This window comes from Rutidosis leptorrhynchoides, chromosome 5 (genome assembly GCF_046630445.1).
Source record: "Rutidosis leptorrhynchoides isolate AG116_Rl617_1_P2 chromosome 5, CSIRO_AGI_Rlap_v1, whole genome shotgun sequence".
NCBI lineage: Eukaryota > Viridiplantae > Streptophyta > Magnoliopsida > Asterales > Asteraceae > Rutidosis > Rutidosis leptorrhynchoides.
The window spans coordinates 176,363,525-176,385,499 of NC_092337.1; positions in this window are offsets into that span (position 1 = coordinate 176,363,525).

The following is a 21,975-nucleotide window of genomic DNA, read 5'->3' on the forward strand; positions in this document are numbered from 1 at the left end:
GATAATGGGGTAATACTTTGTAAAATTGTCGGCCACATCAAAAAAGTAAAAGTGATAACTCTATTTGCATGCTTAGTTCATTTATTTGAAACTTTGGTGATTGTTTTTGTGCCATTCTTTTGTCTCGGTAATAAGCCATCAACAGTAGCCATAATGGGTGATGGTGTTTGTTGGTGATTCAAAAAAAAATGGCTGCAGCAGTTTGTATGTGTGTAGTTTTTGGGTTCTCGAAGAAAGCATACCGTGATGTGGTAATCTTGTTGAATGGTAACTCAGGAACAACAATAAGTGTAGTTGCAATTCCTTCGAGCAACCAGGAGCAACGAGTAGCAGTAACAATGAAGTATAATCGGTGTTTGGTCGTGGTTGTTTCAGACAGACAAACAGGAGATATAACAGCCATTCACGATGGTGGTTATAGATGAAGATGGTTGATTGTTTGAAGTGGGTGTGGCAAAACAAACAAATAAGGTTATAAGTTTCTTGTGGGTTTCGGTTACAAAAGTGAAGAAGTGAAAATGGTGAAGTGGTGGTTTGATAATGTCGTGGTGGTCGTGTTGTTTAATGGGTGGTGATGAAAGTGAAGGGTTTGAGACAAGATCATAATGCGAGGAAGAAACAGGTAGATAGATAGTTTCATTGAGCAAGAAGATAATCATTTGAGTTATAAATACACCTGGAACCAACACCTCTTATTTTCCAGTTTATCTTTTAGCTAGTCGACATTATCACGAGTGGAATAGTTTTGACAGAAAAATAAGATTGATGGGGATGTCTAACAACTTATACGCGTAATTATCTATGTTTATATATTATATTATAGTTATTATTAATAATAAATAAATATAGGTATATTAATAATAATAATATTAATATTAATTATACCATATCAATATGGACTTAAGGAGGTATCCTGTTGGACCAAAGTTAAAAAGATTGAGTAGGAAAACAAGATTGAAGAAGCAATAGTAGGTTTAATTTAGTGGGGTGTGTCTCCACTTGCAAAAGAAAAATGAGAAGGATTTGTTGGATTTGTGTGTAAGCAAGTTTTCAAGTTTAATATATTTATATATATGTATAGAAATCAGATTGATACAATAATTTAACGTGTAACATTCTTATATATATATATAATCATTTATATTTACTTATTTATATATACCTATCTATTTACAAATAATGGTTCGTGAATCATCGAGAGCAGTCGAAGGGTAAATGAATACATGAACACAGTTCAAAGTTTTTGAGATTTCAACATTACAGACTTTGCTTATCGTGTCGGAAACATTAAATCATTTAAACAACAACAATAACAATACCCAATCCCGCACATGCGAGGTATGGGGGAGGTGAGATGTAGACAATCCTTCCTCTACCGTAGAGTAAGAGAGAAGTCGTTTCTTTAACCATGAGTCGAGGCCCATAGGAAGAGAAAGTCATCCCCCTCTCTACTTCGGGGCAGAGAGATTGCTTCCGTGGGGACCTCCGGCCAAAAAAAAAAAAAAAAAAGACTCCATGAAAATGGTTTAATCAAATTTCCATGGGTTTTAAAGGCTGCCTGGAAAATCAATTTAGGCTCAAAGTGACAGTCAAGATGCCACTATATCGACGCTTGTTGTTGCCTCAATAGATTGAGCCAAAAAAAAAAAAAACCTAGTAGACAGAAGCTCGAAAGGCATGCCAGGTGGGAGTTGTTGCAAAAGCAAAGAGCCAACCACCCGTAACAAACCAAACACCACTCATGCACCTTTACGGTAGACATCCCCGAAGCCACACAACTAAAGGAAACCAACCAGGCTCACGAGCAAAGAGGGTCGTCCTCAGCCATAATAGCCCCAAGATGTACCGAACGATGCGAAGCACCAAAAACATACATACATACATACATACATACATACATGCATGCATGCATATTCGTACATACACACATACACAGACCTATATACATGCCTACATACATCCGTACACAAACAAACCTACACACATACACACATACATACATACAAACATACATACATACATGCATACCATGCACAATAACATAAGCATACATATTACATATTTACATACATCCATACATACATACATACGTACATACATACCAACAAAAATCATAAACATACATGCAAAAACAAACATACCTACAAACAAGAGCATGCGTCCATACATAGACCTATAAACCTACATCATACATACATACAAGCCAAAACAAACAACATACATCAAACATACATAGAAGCATAAAACAAACATCTTACATCATACATACATAGATACATACAAAAGCATAAACATACATGCAAAAAACCAACATACCTATAAACCTACATCATACCTACAAAGGACACTAAGAAAGAAGATACATAAGACATAAGCATAAAAACATACATTCCAAAAACCCACATACATATAAACATCCATAAACATACGTACATACAAACGAACAAACAAACATGCATGCATACATACACAAATAAACAAAAACATACATATATAATATTAAAAAATAGTACATAAAGATAATAAAGAGGATAGCACTAGTAATACAAATAATAGTATCAGTAACTAATAATTAAAAGAAAAAGTAATAATATTAATATTAATATTAAATCATTTAAAGATTAAGTTTAAATTTGATCGAAAATTTCCGGGTTGTCAAAATCTCAGGCCTCCTCGGTGTTAATGTTGAAAGGTCGGCCACGTGCATTGGGCATGCATTCTTATAATGACCCGGTTAGCCACATTCATAACAAACACCCGGCTTTGGTGCATTGGGCCCCTTTTGAGCGACGGGAGCTGAAATGTCCCGTTCATATTGATTATAAACGTTCCATATTAATTGATTTCGTCGCGAGGTTTTGACCTCTATATGAGACGTTTTTCAAAGACTGCATTCATTTTTAAAACAACCATAACCTTTATTTTATCTATAAAGGTTTAAAAAGCATTATGTAGATTATCAAATAATGATAATCTAAAATATATCGTTTACACACGACCATTACATAATGGTTTACAATAAGAATATATTACATCAAAAATAAGTTTCTTGAATGCAGTTTTTACATAATATCATACAAGCATGGACTCCAAATCTTGTCCTTATTTTAGTATGCAACAACGGAAGCTCTTAATAATCACCTGAGAATAAACATGCTTAAAACGTCAACAAAAATGTTGGTGAGTTATAGGTTTAACCTATATATAATCAAATCATAATAATTGACCACAAGATTTCATATTTCAATATACATCCCATACATAGAGATAAAAATCATTCATATGGTGAACACCTGGTAACCGACATTAACAAGATGCATATAAGAATATCCCCATCATTCCGGGACATCCATCGGACTTGATATAAAACTCGAAGTACTAAAGCATCCGCTACTTTAGATGGGGTTCATTAGGCCAATAGATCTATCTTTAGTATTCGCGTCAATTAGGGGTGCACTAATTCTCAAAATTAGTGATGTTCCCTAATTCTTAGGCTACCAAGCAAAAAGGGGCATATTCGGCTTCCATCATTCAACCACAGAAAGTAGTTTCATGTACTTGTGTCTATTTTGTAAAACATTTATAAAGCTGCATGTATTCTCATCCCAAAAATATTAGATTTTAAAAGTGGGACTATAACTCACTTTCACAGATTTTTACTTCGTTGGGAAGTAAGACTTGGCCACTGGTCGATTCACGAACCTATAACAAATATCTACATATATATCAAAGTATGTTCAAAAATATAATTACAACATTTTTAATACATTTTGATGTTTTAAGTTTATTAAGTCAGCTGTCCTCGTTAGTAACCTACAACTAGTTGTCCAAAGTTAGATGTACAGAAATAAATTGATAGATATTATCTTGAATCAATCCACGACCCAGTGTATACACGTCTCAGGCTAGATCACAACTCAAAGTATATATATTTTTAGAATCAACCTCAACCCTGTATAGCTAACTCCAACATTACTGCATATAGAGTGTCAATGGTTGTTCTAAATAATATATATACATGAGTCGATATGATATGTCAAAACATTTGCATACTTGTCTATGGTATCCCAAGATTACATAATATATTAGAATACATGTATAATACAATAAGAGTTAACTAGGATATGATTTGTATAGAATTGTTACAATATTTCCCGTAGCTATAACAATAAAAAAATATCCAATCTTGTTTTACCCATAACTTCTTCGTTTTAAATCCATTTTGAGTGAATTAAATTGCTATGGTTTCATATTGAACTCTATTTTATGAATATAAACAGAAAAATTATAGGTTTATAGTCGAAAAAATATAAGTTACAAGTCATTTTTGTAAGAGGTTGTCATTTCAGTCGAAAGAACGACGTCTTGATGACCATTTTGAAAAACATACTTCCACTTTGAGTTTAACCATAATTTTTGGATATAGTTTCATATTCATAAGAAAAATCATTTTCCCAGAAGAACAAATTTTAAATCAAAGTTTATCATAGTTTTTAATTATCAAACCCAAAACAGCCCGCGGTGTTACTACGACGGCGTATGTCCGGTTTTACGGTATTTTTCGTGTTTACAGGTTTTAAATCATTAAGTTAGCATATAATATAGATATAGAACATGTGTTTAGTTGATTTTAAAAGTCAAGTTAGAAGGATTAACTTTTATTTGAGAACAAGTTTAGAATTAACTAAACTATGTTCTAATGATTTCAAGTTTAAACCTTCGAATAAGGTAGTTTTATATATATGAATCGAATGATGTTATGAACATCATTACTACCTCAGGTTTTGTGGATAAACCTACTGGAAATGAGAAAAATAGATCTAGCTTCAAAGGATCCTTGGATGGCTTGAAAGTTCTTGAAGCAGAATCATGACACGAAAACAAGTTCAAGTAAGATTTCCACTCGAAGTAAGATTGTTATAGTTATAGAAATTGAATCAAAGTTTGAATATGAGTATTACCTTGTATTAGAAAGATATATTACTATAAATAAGAAAGATTTCTTGAGGTTGAATGATCACTTTATAAGATTGGAAGTAAGCTAGCAAACTTGGAAGTATTCTTGATTTTATGAAGCTAGAACTTATAGAATTTATAAAGAACACTTAGAACTTGAAGATAGAACTTGAGAGAGATCAATTAGATGAAGAAAATTGAAGAATGAAAGTGTTTGTAGGTATTTTTGGTCGTTGGTATATGGATTAGATATAAAGGATGTGTAATTTTGTTTACATGTAAATAAGTCATGAATGATTACTAATATTTTTGTAATTTTATGAGATATTTCATGCTAGTTGAAAAATGATGGTTCTCACATGTGAAAGGTGACTCACATGGGAGGCTAAGATCTGATCATTGGAGTGTATATACCAATAGTACATACATCTAAAAGCTGTGTATTGTATGAGTACTAATACGGGTGCATACGAGTAGAATTGTTGATGAAACTGAACGAGGAGGTAATTGTAAGCATTTTTGTTAAGTAGAAGTATTTTGATAAGTGTCTTGAACTCTTTAAAAAGTGTATGAATACATATTAAAACACTACATGTATATACATTTTAACTGAGTCGTTAAGTCATCGTTAGTCGTTACATGTAAATGTTGTTTTGAAACCTTTAGGTTAACGATCTTGTTAAATGTTGTTAACCCATTGTTTATTATATCTAAATAGATGTTAAATTATTATATTATCATGATATTATGATATATTAATATATCTTAGTATAATATATATACAATTAAATGCCATTACAATGATAATCGTTACATATATGTCTCGTTTCGAAATCATTAAGTTAGTAGTCTTGTTTTTACATATGTAGTTCATTGTTAATACACTTAATGACATGTTTACTTGTCATTTATCATGATTAAACGTAGTGTATCAATATCTTAATATGATTCATATGTATTTAGTAAGACGTTGATATAACGATAATCGTTATATATATCGTTTTCGAGTTTCATTATTCAATAGTCTCAATTTTATGTATATAACTCATTGTTAAAATACCTAATGAGATACTTACTTATCATAATATCATTTTAACTATATATATAATCATATATATGTCATCCTATAGTTTGTACAAGTTTTAACGTTCGTGAATCACCGGTCAACTTGGGTGGTCAATTGTCTATATGAAACCTATTTCAATTAATCAAGTCTTAACAAGTTTGATTGCTTAACATGTTGGAAACACTTAATCATGTAAATAACAATTTCATTTAATATATATAAACATTGAAAAGTTCGGGTCACTACAGTACCTACCCGTTAAATAAATTTCGTCCCGAAATTTTAAGCAGTTGGAGGTGTTGTCGTATCTTCTGGAAATAAGTGCGGGTATTTCTTCTTTATCTAATATTCTCGTTCCCAGGTGAACTCGAGTCCTCTATGAACATTCCATCGAACCTTAACAATAGGTATTTTTTTTTGCTTAAGTCTTTTAACCTCACGATCCATTATTTCGACGGGTTCTTCGATAAATTGAAGTTTTTCGTTGATTTGGATTTTTTCTAACGGAATAGTGAGATCTTCTTTAGCAAAATATTTCTTCAAATTCAAGATGTGGAAAGTATTATGTACAGCCGCGAGTTGTTGAGGTAACTCAAGTCGGTAAGCTACTGGTCCGACGCGATCAATAACCTTGAATGGTCCAATATACCTTGGGTTTAATTTCCCTTGTTTACCAAATCGAACAACGCCTTTCCAAGGTGCAACTTTACGCATGACCATCTCTCCAATTTCAAATTCTATATCTTTTCTTTTAATGTCAGCGTAGCTCTTTTGTCGACTTTGGGCGGTTTTCAACCGTTGTTGAATATGGATGATCTTCTCGGTGGTTTCTGGTATTATCTCCGTACCCGTAATCTGTTTATCCCCCACTTCACTCCAACAAATCGGAGACCTGCACTTTCTATCATAAAGTGCTTCAAATGGTGCCATCTCAATGCTTGAATGGTAGCTGTTGTTGTAGAAAAATTCTGCTAACGGTAGATGTCGATCCCAACTATTTTTGAAATCAATAACACATGCTCGTAGCATGTCTTCAAGTGTTTGTATCGTCCTTTCGCTCTGCCCATCAGTTTGTGGATGATAGGCAGTACTCATGTTTAGACGAGTTCCTAATGCTTGCTGTAATGTCTGACAGAATCTTGAAATAAATCTACCATCCCTATCAGAGATAATAGAGATTGGTATTCCATGTCTGGAGACGAATTCCTTCAAATACAGTCGTGCTAACTTCTCCATCTTGTCATCTTCTCTTATTGGCAGGAAGTGTGCTGATTTGGTGAGACGATCAACTATTACCCAAATAGTATCAAAACCACTGGCAGTCCTTGGCAATTTAGTGATGAAATCCATGGTAATGTTTTTCCATTTCCATTTCGGGATTTCGGGTTGTTGAAGTAGACCTGATGGTTTCTGATACTCCGCTTTGACCTTAGAACACGTAAAACATTCTCCTACGTATTTAGCAACATCGGCTTTCATACCCGGCCACCAAAAATGTTTCTTGAGATCCTTGTACATCTTCCCCGTTCCAGGGTGTATTGAGTATCTGGTTTTATGAGCTTCTCTAAGTACCATTTCTCTCATGTCTCCAAATTTTGGTACCCAAATTCTTTCAGTCCTATACCGGGTTCCGTCTTCTCGAATATTAAGATGCTTCTCCGATCCTTTGGGTATTTCATCCTTTAAATTTCCTTCTTTTAAAACTCCTTGTTGCGCCTCCTTTATTTGAGTAGTAAGGTTATTGTGAATCATTATATTCATAGCTTTTACTCGAATGGGTTCTCTGTCCTTTCTGCTCAAGGCATCGGCTACCACATTTGCCTTCTCCGGGTGGTAACGAATCTCAAAGTCGTATTCATTCAACAATTCAATCCACCTGCGTTGTCTCATGTTCAGTTGTTTCTGGTTAAATATGTGTTGAATACTTTTGTGGTCGGTATATATAATACTTTTGACCCCATATAAGTAGTGCCTCCAAGTCTTTAATGCAAAAACAACCGTGCCTAATTCTAAATCATGCGTCGTATAATTCTGCTCGTGAATCTTCAATTGTCTAGACTCATAAGCAATTACCTTCATTCGTTGCATTAATACACAACCGAGACCTTGCTTTGAGGCGTCACAATATATCACAAAATCATCATTCCCTTCGAGTAATGACAATATAGGTGCTGTAGTTAACTTTTTCTTTAACAATTGAAACGCCTTTTCTTGTTCATCCTTCCATTCAAATTTCCTCCCTTTATGCGTTAATGCAATCAAGGGTTTTGCTATTCTGGAAAAATCTTGGATGAACCTTCTGTAGTAACCATCTAGTCCTAAAAATTAGCGTATATGCTTCGGAGTTTTCGGGGTTTCCCACTTTTCAACAGTTTCAATCTTCGCTGAATCCACCTGAATACCTTCTTTGTTCACTATATGACCGAGGAATTGAACTTCTTCCAACCAAAATGCACACTTTGAAAACTTAGCGTACAATTTTTCTTTTCTCAGCAACTCTAGCACTTTTCTCAAATGGTCTTCGTGCTCTTGATCATTCTTCGAGTAAATAAGTATTTCATCGATGAAAACAATGACAAACTTGTTAAGATATGGCCTACACTCTAGGTTCATGAGGTCCATGAACACAGCTGGTGCGTTAGTCAATCCAAACGGCATAACCATAAACTCGTAATGACCGTAACACGTCCTAAAAGCAGTCTTCGGAATGTCATCCTCTTTTACCCGCATTTGGTGATATCCAGAACATAAATTGATCTTTGAATAAACCGACGAGCCTTGTAGTTGATCAAATAAGTCGTCGATTCTAGGTAATGGGTAACGGTTCTTGATGGTACGTTTGTTCAACTCTCGATAGTCGATACATAACCTAAATGTACCATCCTTCTTCTTGACAAACAAAACAGGAGCTCCCCACGGTGATGTGCTTGGTCGAAGGAAACCACGCTCTAAAAGTTCTTGTAATTGGCTCTGAAGTTCATTAATTTCGCTAGGTACGAGTTTGTATGGAGCACGAGCTATTGGTACAGCTCCCGGTACAAGGTCTATTTGAAATTCAACGGATCGGTGTGGAGGTAGTCCCGGTAATTCTTTCAGAAATACATCGGGAAATTATTTTGTGATGGGAACATCATTGATGTTCTTTTATTCGGAATTGACTTTCTCGACGTGTGCTAGCTGTTGATGCATTTTATGTAAGTCCCTAGACATCTAACCTACGTCCATTGCAGGTACTTCAGTTTATGGGATACCATGATCGCTCGTTATTATCCTATCTGTGTTTGTATGTGGTTACAGGTACTGCAGGAACGCGATACGGATGTTTGACTATGTTAGACTTAGTCAGACGTACGAGTGAAGCATCACTCATACGGCTGACTGGCTCATACGCACGGTTGATACTGAGCTAAGTCATTATTATAACCTGAATGAGAAGACACGAGTGAGTGATCACCCGTACGGCTGATGAAGCCAACTCGTACGTGTGATGGATGACTCGTACGGGTGACTCAACAGCAGGGGTATATAAAGTCTTATATTCTTTATTTTAGGTTAAGCCTCTCTCACACACAATCACTCAGATCTGGTTCACCTGATCCGATTCTCTCTCAACCCAAATCACTCCTGGTAGTGAATAATAGCTCTAGGCATTAATCTAATCACAATCCTTGTTGTGGTTTGACTAATTTAATCCCAAAAAGCTACCCATATTCACTTTGATTGGTTTGATTCACTAATTCCGCCTTTGTGTGAATTAAACCTGTTGATCTCGAAGTTCCTAGTCATGTTTCATCATTGGTATCAGAGCATTGGTTGTGATTTCAACATCATCAAGTGATTTTTGGTGATTAATAGGGTTTATTATTTGGGTTTTTGAGATAAAAGTGATTTTAATTAAAAAAAGGAATCATTTTTACGTGTGTAATTGTAATTAGAGAGTGTGTTTATGTTTGTTTAGTGTTAATCCAGCTTTTGGACGAAGAAATTGAGGTTTAATATCAATTTTAAGGTTTTTGGGTGATTTGAGCTGAACAGAAGTTCACACCAGTGGGTCAAACTTTTTGATCACACGTACGATTGACCACACAGTTGATCGTCACTCGTGAACTCACACGCACAGATTAGCATAACCTTTTGAAGTTAAGTGACTACAGTCTGATCACACGGGTGATCAAACGGTTGATTGTGACACGTACGAGTAATCACACGGGTGATTGTCACTCGCACGGTTGATTTTTAGTGTTAGGTTTGTTGTTTAAGTAGTAACACGTACGCTTGATTATGTGACACGTACGGTTGATACTTTCACACGTACGGTTGATACTATCACACGTACGATTGATAACCTGAACCGCACGGTTTACCCTTTGGTAAAGTTTTCAAGATGTTTAATTCAAATGATTACGCGGTGGCTGCACCGTTAGTTCAGAGCATTACGAATATGACTCAACGATTACTCCTTGCTGAGAGTGAATCAGGAAGTGGTACGAAATGTCCGAGGTTACTGAATATGGATAATTATTCTACTTGGAAGTCGAGGTTTAAAATTTGGTCTGATGGTCAGGACACGAAGCTTTGGACGTACATTGAAACCGAATTTCAATAGCCACGTTCACCAGTTACGAATGAGTTGTATACATTACACAACATGCCTTCTGAAGAACGTGAGGAGTATAACTTGGAGAAAAAGATGTACTGTAATTTGACAAGTGCTTTTGATGGTCCGATTTTCCATCAATTTCTGTGTCATGATAATTCATTCAAGATATGGGAAGCACTTCGTACTTTCAATGAAGGAAATTCATCTTACAGAACGAGAAAAGGTTTAGAGCTGAAAGCTGAGTTTGATCATTTTCACAGGCAAGTTGGAGAGTCTATTACAGAATTGGTTGAAAGATATCGTCATTTGCTAGCTGAAATACATAAACATGATGTAACTATTGAAGAGAAAGACAAAGTGACATGTCTAGCTGGAGCATTACCGTTAGAATGGAATGGTTTTGTATTAACTATGAAAACTAATGGAGAATTAGCTACTGTTACAGTGAACTCGTTTATCGCAAGACTTCAGGAAGAAGAACTAGAGTTGTTAAACAAAGTCAAGAGGTCTAAACAAGTTCAAGACACCAAAATGTACTGTCCAAATGGTTACACACCGCCTAAGTCGGCTCATGTACCATTTCAAACAGCTTTTGCTACTAATCAGAATATGTATGGTTTGAATGTTAGAAGTGCACCTATTAAACAAACTTCGTATCCACCACAAGTTTCACCATGTTCACTCAACAATCAATCACAGCCTACTTCGAATACTACTGAGTCATCTACGCCGACTGCATCAGATGTTCTTTCTGCACTTAAGATCGAAAACATGAGGAAAGCTGGGAAATAGAAGATTAGTGAAGATATAGCTTTGCTGTCAAGCCTTGTTAATTCTTATGATAGTTATCTTGATGGTCGCGTAGGTAATATTCTTCTAACAACTGAAGATTATCATCAACTTGATAAGAACGAAGCCGAGAAGATGGATATTATGTGGGGTATGGCAAATCTTGTGAGACGTGCTAGAGATTATGAAGAGCGAACTGGGAAACCGATCAGTCTGACCAAAGATACAAAACTGGGTTTTGATATGAATTCTGTTACTTGTTACAACTGTGGAGAACTAGGTCATTTTTCAAGACAGTGCACAAAACAGAAGAAGCAGGGTAATCGTAATCCGTTCAAGAATTAGAACTACAGTTCTCAGAGTCATTCAACTAAACGTGAGATCTACATTACTGATAAAGTAAATGAAGCTGATGCAACTGAAAGTCCGAACAAAGCTTTGGTTGTTATTCATGGTGACGATGATGATTGGTCTATGAAGTTAAATGGGCTGACCAGCAACCTAAAGCCAACATGGCAAAGATCACCGAAGTAGAAGAAGACTGCGTCACTAGTCAAAACATAATTGAGAAGCTGACTGCTCGTGCTGAAAGTGCTGAAGAATTGTCAAGGACTATTCGAAGAGAGAAGGTTCAGAAGCAAGTTGTGAGCAAATTCAAAAAGACACGTGATTCAGTTCCTCGTACACCTGAATCTGGAAGTGTTTCACCGACATCATCAGAGGACTACTACTTCAACAGTTGGAAGGATAAGTATGGTGATACCTCAGTGTTTGAAGATAATATAAAAGCAGATCATAGTGAAGAAACATTGGTTGATGATGATAAGGAATTAGACGAATGGGGTAGAATGATTGCTGTTGAATTGGAGATGTTAGTTTTTTTGGGTGAAGGTTCAGATCTCGAGAGTGTAAATTCAGAAATTGATGATTCAGACAAGATGTCAAAATCAGAGGTTGAAGATAAAGCTGATCATACTGGGGTAGATCAAACTGATTTTGAAGCATTGAACAATCATGCAGTTGACTTATTGAAGATGTGATTATCAGCTAGTGATCTTGAAAAAGTTTCCAGTTTGACAAGAGCTAAGGATATATGGGATAAACTTGAGCAGATTCATTTGGGTAAAGATGCCGATACTTCAGAGTTTCTTACAGACTTGTCAGAATCAGAAGATGAGCTCAATGATGGGAAGAAGACAGATTTCTTTGCATTTATGGCTGAGACTTCCTCATCAAATAATGCTCAACAGGTATCTTCTGATTCATCTACTGTTATTGAATGTGTTAAATGTGCTGAATCTAAGGTGACAATAGATAATTTAACTAAGGCATATGCGAAAATGAAAGAAAAATGGCATGCTGACCATGTGACCACCAAGGTTGAAAATGAGTTGAAAGAGCAAATCAAAGTTTATAAAAAATAACTTCATGATCTGAAATGTTATAACTTTGATATAAATCAAGCTTTAGTTAAACGTGTTGACACAATAAACGAATTGAAGAAAGAAAATGAATGTGTTAAAGCTGATTTAGAAGCTATGTCAATTAAGATGAAATGTTAGGCAAGTGCGTCACAATGGAATGCATTAATGGTGGAATTAAATGGCACCAAGGGAAATGGTATTGGATTAAAGACCGCAGCTCCACCATTTCAGAACAAATTTGTTAATGCAAATGTTGTTGATGGACGACCAGAAGACTGTATTCCACCTAGTTATGAGGACTATGTTGCAAAGAACAAAAAGTGTAGCTCAACTGAGAATGCACCTTCTGATGATACCACTGAAGGATCTTTAGATCATGAGGAAGATAAGAAAACTGGCCTAGGAGATAAGTCAGAGAAAAGGAAGGTGATAACACCTGATGAGCCAATTCGGATTATGAAAAATCTAAAGTTTGCTAATAGAGTGGTTCCACCAGTTACACCTAAACCTGTATCTAAATCTGTTCCTAGAAAGAGGTCAAACGTTTCTCTTGCGTCTGCAAAAACACAAGATCCCTCTTCCTCTAACTCTAATAATCAATATCAATCTAGAGGATATAGAGAATTTTGACAATGTTTTAGTTGTGGTGTGTTTGGACACATTGTTGCTAATAGTCCTACAAGGTATAGAACACCAAGACGTAAGATTGACCTCACATATGATGATCACCGATCACCTCATGTTTACAGAACAGGTTCACCTGTTCGTGATGAAGTTCACACTAGAAGACATACGAAAAATGTTGTCTATGGAGACTATAAGAGAAAGAACTTCAATAGGTCAATTTCACCTGTGAAGATTAAGGTTCCTAAGAAGGATACCAAGGTAAGAGTTGCTGAGTCAAGTGATCGAGGTAAAGCCTATGAATTTAAGGCACGATCACCTTAGCAAAAAGCTAGTCGTAGGAAATACTTTTCCCGTACCAGACCACGAGTAAATTACTCTGAAGATGAGCAAAATGTGAAAAACCAGAAGAGCAATGTTGCTTCTTCTAAACTGTCTAAGTTTATGGTTTCAAACGATGAGGTTCCACATGACTCAAATGGGAAATGGATGGAAGTTCAAGCTATGGGTGTTAATGGACAACCTACTGCCGTCCGGGCATGGGTTCCCATTATCAATTAATTCTTTTAATGTGATATGCAGGGAACCAGGCTACCTGCAAACAACACCTGGATAGTGGAGAGTGGCGCTTCGAGACATATGACTGGACAGCTATCTCTTCTCTCGGATGTACACCCAATTAAGGGAGGTTATGTTGCATTTGCTGGAGATAAAGGAGGTCACATTTCAGCTCAAGGTTTATTGAAGAATGATAAAGTTAGTTTTGACAAAGTAAACTACTGTCAAGAGCTTGCAAACAATTTGTTGTCGGTTTCACAAATCTGTGAAAAATCTTTCAAAGTAGCATTTGATGACAATTTCAGCTATATTTTGAAACCAGAGTTTGTGATTCCTCTAGAAATGATTTTGATGAAGGCTCCTAGACAAGCTGATTTATACATGCCAGATATGAATGTTGCTACTTCAACTGCTGAACATCATCAAGCTTTTGTTTCTAAAGCGACTGAACAAGATTCTATTACATGGAACAAACGCATGGGTCATTTAAGTTTTCGGAAGATGAACCATCTGGTTCACAACAATCTTGTAGAAGGTGTTGATCTTCGATCTTTTCAGATCCCAGGAACATGTGTTCCATGTAAGAAGGGTAAGCAGAGCAAGAAAGCTCATATGTTGGTGAAGTACAATCCTATCTCTGCTCCACTTGAATTGTTACATATGGATCTTTTTGGTCTAATCCGTTTTGAAAGCATTGATGGAAGTAAGTATTGTCTGATGGTAAATGATGATTATTCAAGATTCTCGTGGGTAATATTCTTAAAAGAGAAGTCTGATACGTTTGAGAACTTTAAAGTACTAATCAATCGATTAGAGATATGTTTTAATTTGAAAGTCAGAAAGATTCATTGCGATAACGGTACAGAATTCAAGAATCAGTTTCTTGCAGGTTTTTGTATTGAAAAAGGTATCAATATGCAGTTCAGTTCTGCATACGCTCCACAGATGAATGGTGTTACTGAAAGAAAGAATAGGGTTTTGATTGAAACTGCTAGAACTATGCTAGCTGATTCATCTTTACCTGTTCATTTTTGGGGTGAAGCTGTTGCAAATGCTTGTTACACTATGAATCGGGTATTAACTGTTAAACGACTGGGTAAAACATGCTATGAGTTATTACATAGGAGAAAACCATCATTGAAGCATCTAGAACCATTTGGTGCGCCGTGCACCATTTTGAAAAGAAAACCAGGAAGTAAGTTTGATTCAAAAGTGGTTACTGGAGTGTTTCTCGGTTACAGTTCTCCTAACAAGCGAGTTTTCAACAATGAAACGATATGTGTTGAAGAATGGTCTGAAGTTGACGTCCAATGGAATTTCACAAAGACTACTAGCAAAAGTCATCCTTGGATCTACAACTATGATGAGCTGATTGATTCATTTAATCTTGCTCCAGATCAGACGGAGAATGAAGTAGAGTTACAAATGCTGTTTGATTTACAGAACGAGCCAGAAGTGTCTGCACCTACTCCAACTCCATTACCTACTGTCGTTGAACCCGCACAAGATTCAGATCAAGATGTTGATCCAGTGTACGATACCTGTGGATCTGATATTTCGAGTGACAATTCTGATAATCCTGAAGATGGAGATACCATGAATCTACATCAAGAAATACCTGTTCCTGCACACCCAGTTCCTAGAACTACAGCTGCTCATCCTAGAGAAAATATAATTGGAGATCCGAATGCATGTGTTAGGACAAGAAGACAAGTTCAGTTTGATGGTCAAGTTGATTCTCATATGACAGCAGCTGCTGCATATTACGAGTACTCATGTCATATATCTAGAATAGAGCCGAAGACAACAAAAGAAGCTTTGAAACATGTTGATTGGGTGATGGCTATGCAAGAAGAAATTCAGCAATTCCATCGTAGATATTTGGAAGTTAGTTACTAAGCTGCATGGTGCGAAAGTAATCGACCTCAAATGGGTTTGGAAGTGAAAATTCGACGAAGATGGCAATGTTACTAGTAACAAAGCAAGATTAGTTGCTAAAGGTTATCAGCAAGATCCTGAATTTGATTACGATGAGGTTTTTGCTCCTGTTGCCAGATTGGAAGCGATTCGAATTTTCTCGACTTTCATGTCTTTTATGAAGTTTAAAGTTTATCAAATGGATGTTAAGAGTGCATTTCTATATGGCAAGCTAAATGAAAGAGTATATGTCAGTCAACCTCCGGGTTTTGAAGGTCATCTTCATCCTGACAAAGTTTACCGATTACGTCGAGCCCTTTATGGTTTACATCAAGCTCCTAGAGCTTGGTACGGATGGTTATCGAGTTATCTGATCGAAAAAGGATACCAAATGGGCACGGTAGACTGTACTCTGTTCACAAAAGTTCAAGATGACGACATTATTTTAGTCCAGATTTATGTTGACGATATTATCTTCGGTGCTACTAAGCAGGAACTCGTTGATGAGTTCGAACAGGTGATGAAGGACGAGTTCAAAATGAGTAAATTGGGTCTCTTACACTACTTTCTTGGTTTACAAGTCGAACAGACTAGTAATGGTATTTTTCTTCATCAAGCAAAGTATGTAAATGATATACTCGAACGATTCGGTATGACTCAAGAACATCCTGTGTCAACTCCGTTAGCTGTGAATCACGGTATTTCACTAGAGTGCGAAGGAGAACCTGTTGATCCTACATATTATCGAGCAATCATCGGATCGCTCATGTATCTCACTGCGTCTAGGCCATATATTATGTTCGCAACATGGCTGTGTGCTCGTTATCAAGTTAATCCGAATATAGTTCATCTTACAGCTGCCAAAAGAATTCTACGTTATCTGTTGCATTTGCCAAATCTCGGCATCTAGTATTCGAACGATGAGAAGTTTGATCTTGTGGCTTACAGTGATTCAGATTATGCTGGTTGCAAAATCAACAACAAGTCTACATCAGGAGGATGTCAATTTCTAGGTGAAAGGCTGGTGACCTGGCAGTGCAAGAAACAAACTGCCGTTGCTCTTTCCACGTGTGAAGCTGAATATATAGCTGCTGCTAGTTGTTGTTCGCAAGTTGTTTGGATCCAACAACAACTTCGCGATTACGGGATAATAATCTCTTTCTCTCCTCTTTATATTGATAATACTGCTGCTATAGCAATTACTAAGAATCCTGTGCAACATTCTAAGACCAAACACATAGGTGTTAAATATCATTTTCTTAGGGATTGTCCTGAGAAAAAGATTATTGAGGTTAAGAGAATAGGTACTAAGGACCAAAGGGCTGACCTATTCACTAAGGCTTTTGATAAACCTAGGTTCATACTCCTACTAGATATGAATGGCATTGTTGATCGAGACAAAGTAATTTCGGATGTTGTGTATGAGGGTTAGTCAAGCTTTTAGACTTTGCATGTAGGATGCATGACATGTAGTTTTTTAATTGTTTAATTATCTGTATTGCATATTTTTGCTTTCTGTTTGCATTCCTTTGCATGATTTATTTCATGTTTGCATGTTTGTCTGTAGTTATTTTCTGTTTGATTAAAATGCTAAAACACAAAAAGATTTTATATTTCATCATTTTAGGGGGTGTATATGTTATCAGCAGAAAATACCTAAAAAGTGAAAAATGCCTCACAAGAAAATCTTAAAAAGTTGATAAATCCGAAAATGAGCTTGTTTTGATTAATATGATGGAGATGAAGAAATTACTGTACTGAGAATTGATATATTTGATTAGTAATGACTGATTTGAATGTTTATATCTATCTGTTGTGTGATGTACTGATAGACGTGACTTATGAATTCTTGGCTTTAGACAATCATAATAAGAATAATGATCATCTAAGATTCAGAAGTCATGGACGATCTGTAGCATTTGAAGGTAATCACCTAATTATCTCTGAAACTGTATGAAATGATAGTTGTTGAGGAACTCAATAGTCGGTTTAGGGTATCCCCTATCATAATTGATAATCGTTAGAGAAAGTTGGTGTTGGATGTCCCCAAGCAATATTCTACGTTGCTCTACCAATTCAGCTTCACAGCTATGAATGGGACATTCAATAGTTCATTTAAGGGGTTGAGGATTATCTGTTTGGCTGGTGCATACCACGTTGTCATGGGCCTGAGACTTAATAATCAAAACTAAACCCTGAAAATACAGAGAAAATTAGTTTATGTCAACAGTAAGTATCCCTTCTCACTTAAGGTCGAAAAGTATAACTCCTTATTGCGAACCGTTTAAGCATTTAAGGGAGAACACCTTCGAGTGATATGAGCACACAACAAAGAAACATGAGTTCATACATAAAATTGGAAAATACATTCATGATGGCGTTCAAAATCAATATATCAAAAGACAGTGATACGCTGAAAAATCAAAATATCAAAAGAAATTCAATGTCAATAAAATTAGCGTATCAAGATGGCAAAGTCGTGAAAGTATGAAGAATGCTGATTCATGATGTGCTCATAAAGAACTCAGATCATTCTTAGTGTGATGCCCCCACGCAGCTTAAATTGTTTAATCACGACGTTCACACTGAACTATCAAGATTCTTGTCATCTGCAATATAGAGTTATATCCATTAAGACTGTAAGTTGGAAAGATACTTACCTAGATATACTCTAATTAAATATATATATGAAAGTTTAACTTTCGATTCCGTTTTCCATGACAACTTGAACATAAAGAAGTTAAGGGCCTCGAGATTTATTTTGTGTGACGACTGGTCATCAGGCAAGTCTGCTTTAACTGTAGATCAATCCCCGCGGTAAATAGTGCGCCTATTCAGATAATCCAATATACTCTGAGATCAGCCGAGCCAACTAGATTGAAGATTGTCAACACATTGATAGAAGCCAAAGGCTGACAGGGTTATTCAAAATGCCGTGAGAACCATCCTGTTCAATTTGAATGAAGTACATCGAAAGAGATAACGGAAAGTTACTTGTAATGAATTGACAACCTAATAAAAACGCACAATCATAAGTGATGAAAGAATCATGGATTAATGAACTTAGCGTGATCTCAAAAATCACTGCTTTATAGTGTTCAAGTAATTAATGCCAACATGATTGTCGAAGTGTCCGGAATGAATATGTCCCTGTTTAATGAGGATTGATATCAGTAATTACATGATAATAGACATAGACTGGATAATTAGGAATGAACGACAGAAATTGATTCAATATGTCAGTTCTGATCCATTTTAAAACAGTTAATCATCTTGCTCACAAAAAGAATGTGGATTTGTATGTCTTATATATCTGTTCTGTTATTTTGTTTGCATTGTAATCTATAAAACAACAAAAAGATTTTGGTTTGCATGTTATTGCATTTCATGATAGAATGTCTTTCATTTGCATAATTTTAGTTGCATGACATTTTGCATCAGAAAATCCATAAAGATTTTATCATTTCCTTATTTTTTCTGATTATCCTCTGAGTGCATAACGACATCTGAAAGAACTTTGTTGAGATCAAGATATTGGGCCACCAAATCCATGAGTTAGAAGTTCGTAGAGCTTGTGACTATTTGAAAGACATTCATGATTTAGATTGCTAATGAACTTAAGTTGACATTACACTGTAGGACTTACTCTTGGATCACAGATTGATTAGAGTAATAACCTTGTTTAGGTTAGGATTTTATCTGCCTAAGTGTTAATGATCATTTCTTGAAGGTTTAGTGATTTTTGACTCAAGTTGAAAGTGCTTGTTAGATCTAAGATTGCTGAACGAGTCGAAATCCTAAGGTTGTAAAATTTTGAAGTTTTGAAATTGCCTAAGTGCTCACTCGCACGTTTGATGTGTGAACCGTACAATTGACCACATGTTTGAGGTTAACCGTACGGATGACCCTGATCAACTTGTCCTAAGACAATTGCGTCACACGTACGTGTGATTTAGGTTGTTGGAATTTAACAAGTTTGAAACTCTTAAAACCTTTTAAGAATCATAATAAACGGAAGCGTGTAATTACCAATTAAACTTGTTAATCTTTAAACCAATTTAAAGTTAAATCCCAATAGGATCAAGTTGTGAAATCATGCTTACAAATTAACAAGAAAGGAAGTGATTTATACCTCCTCAAAACCAAGTTTGAGGGCTGCTCAAAAGTGCAGAAAGTTGATGAAGATGAAGGTGAAAATAGCCTCCAACTTGAAGCTTCAAGTGTGTTAAACTCCAAGCCTTTGATGCTCCAACACCACCCTTGATTGTGACTAGACTCTAGAACCTTAACCACCTTGTTAAAGTAGTTTGAAACCCACTTCTATCTGCTGGAAATTTCAGCCAGCAGTAACAATGAAAGATGATGATAAATGCTAGCTTCTAATGGTGAAACCTCAAGGGATTATACCCCAAACTTTACACCAACACCTAATACTATAGTTAGGATTTATGAACACTTGGAGATAAACTTTCAAACAACCTCAATGACCCTCTCTTTGAGCTGAAAGTTTCGGCCAGAAACTGCCCAAGGGAAGAGAGAATGTTTTCTTATTTCATATGTTGTTTGAATGCATGTATCTTGTATATTTACTTGAGTCAAAGTATGGGTAGATTAAGAGAATATGTATGTGATATTGTGTCATCTTAAAAGTAGCAAAGTTGAGCATGGGTGAGACCCTTGATCCCTTCAAAACCGTCCCCCATGGGGAATGTCTCAAAATATGTAACTTGCAATTAATAATAAAACTTGTTACATATAATGTCATGCCTTTTGTTACTTACATTTTATAAATCCTTTTATAAAATGTATCACAACATAACCATTTAATCTTGCAAATTTATAAAATGCTTATCACATAAATTATCCAAATAATTTTATCTCAAGTAATGATATTTTAGAAAACCGATTTTCTAAAATCCAAGTGTCGCGTATTCATTTAATGATCCATTCATTAAAATAAATACGATTAAGGTGTCGGTAAGCTTGTTATTGGGTATGACCCGACTTGGATCATAACATATTAGCCACATTAATTTAATGTCTCTCGGGCATACGAAAAACCTTCAATCTCCCACTTGCACGAGAAACATAATAGATTAATGCAAGTGATGGATACCACCTAACGACCGTCCATCACCCCAAATATGTTATGACTTTGTGCCATTCAATAACATCATCCTTTTCAAGTTCCCATCTCGAATATGAATAGGTGAATCTTTTCATTATATCCTTTCGTCCTAGATGTCATGCTAAATCCAGGAGATACAGAGTGATCACTCTCTTCTAGATCTAACTTTATCAGGCCTTAGACATCTGACTCTCAATGAATAAGAGGGACAAATTCCATCTTGACTACATAAGTCCTAAATATACACCTTGTATTATACCTGAGCTATTCCTTATGAACTACCATATTTCAGAATTGCGAAGGAAAGAATCAAGGCACAATACTTGGTAAATATCCGAACCTAATATGTATCTCAGGTCAGAGGATACAATGCTATTCGCCTTTACTCAAGATTTACATGTGATCAACCACAAAGGCTCCATTTAATAAATCTTGAGGGCGGGTCTTCCAATATCTGTATCCTACAAATATCTAGGAACCTTAGTTGCAACCTTACCCCACATTCATCCCGTGAATGTATACCAATCCAAGTTCATAATAGTCTAAACCTCACACTTGTTCCCACAAATGTGATCGACTACGGAATTTAGAATAATTTCTTATTCATGGATAAAATATGCAAAATAGGAACTTGACTCAAAATAAATTAACACCGTAATTATATTAATGAGTTTGAACAATTTCGTTCCTTTACAATACTTAAAACAGATCATGACCAATCACTAGAATATTGAAGCCCTAAAGCACAAACATGTCCTGCATGTTTTGATCCATGTAAGAGCTTCGTGAGTGGATCCGCTATGTTAAGATCTGTGTGAACTTTGCGAATACATATCTTTCCGTTTTCAACTTCATCCCTTATGTAGTTGAATCTCCGCTCAATGTGACGGGTCTTTTGGTGAGCACGAGGTTC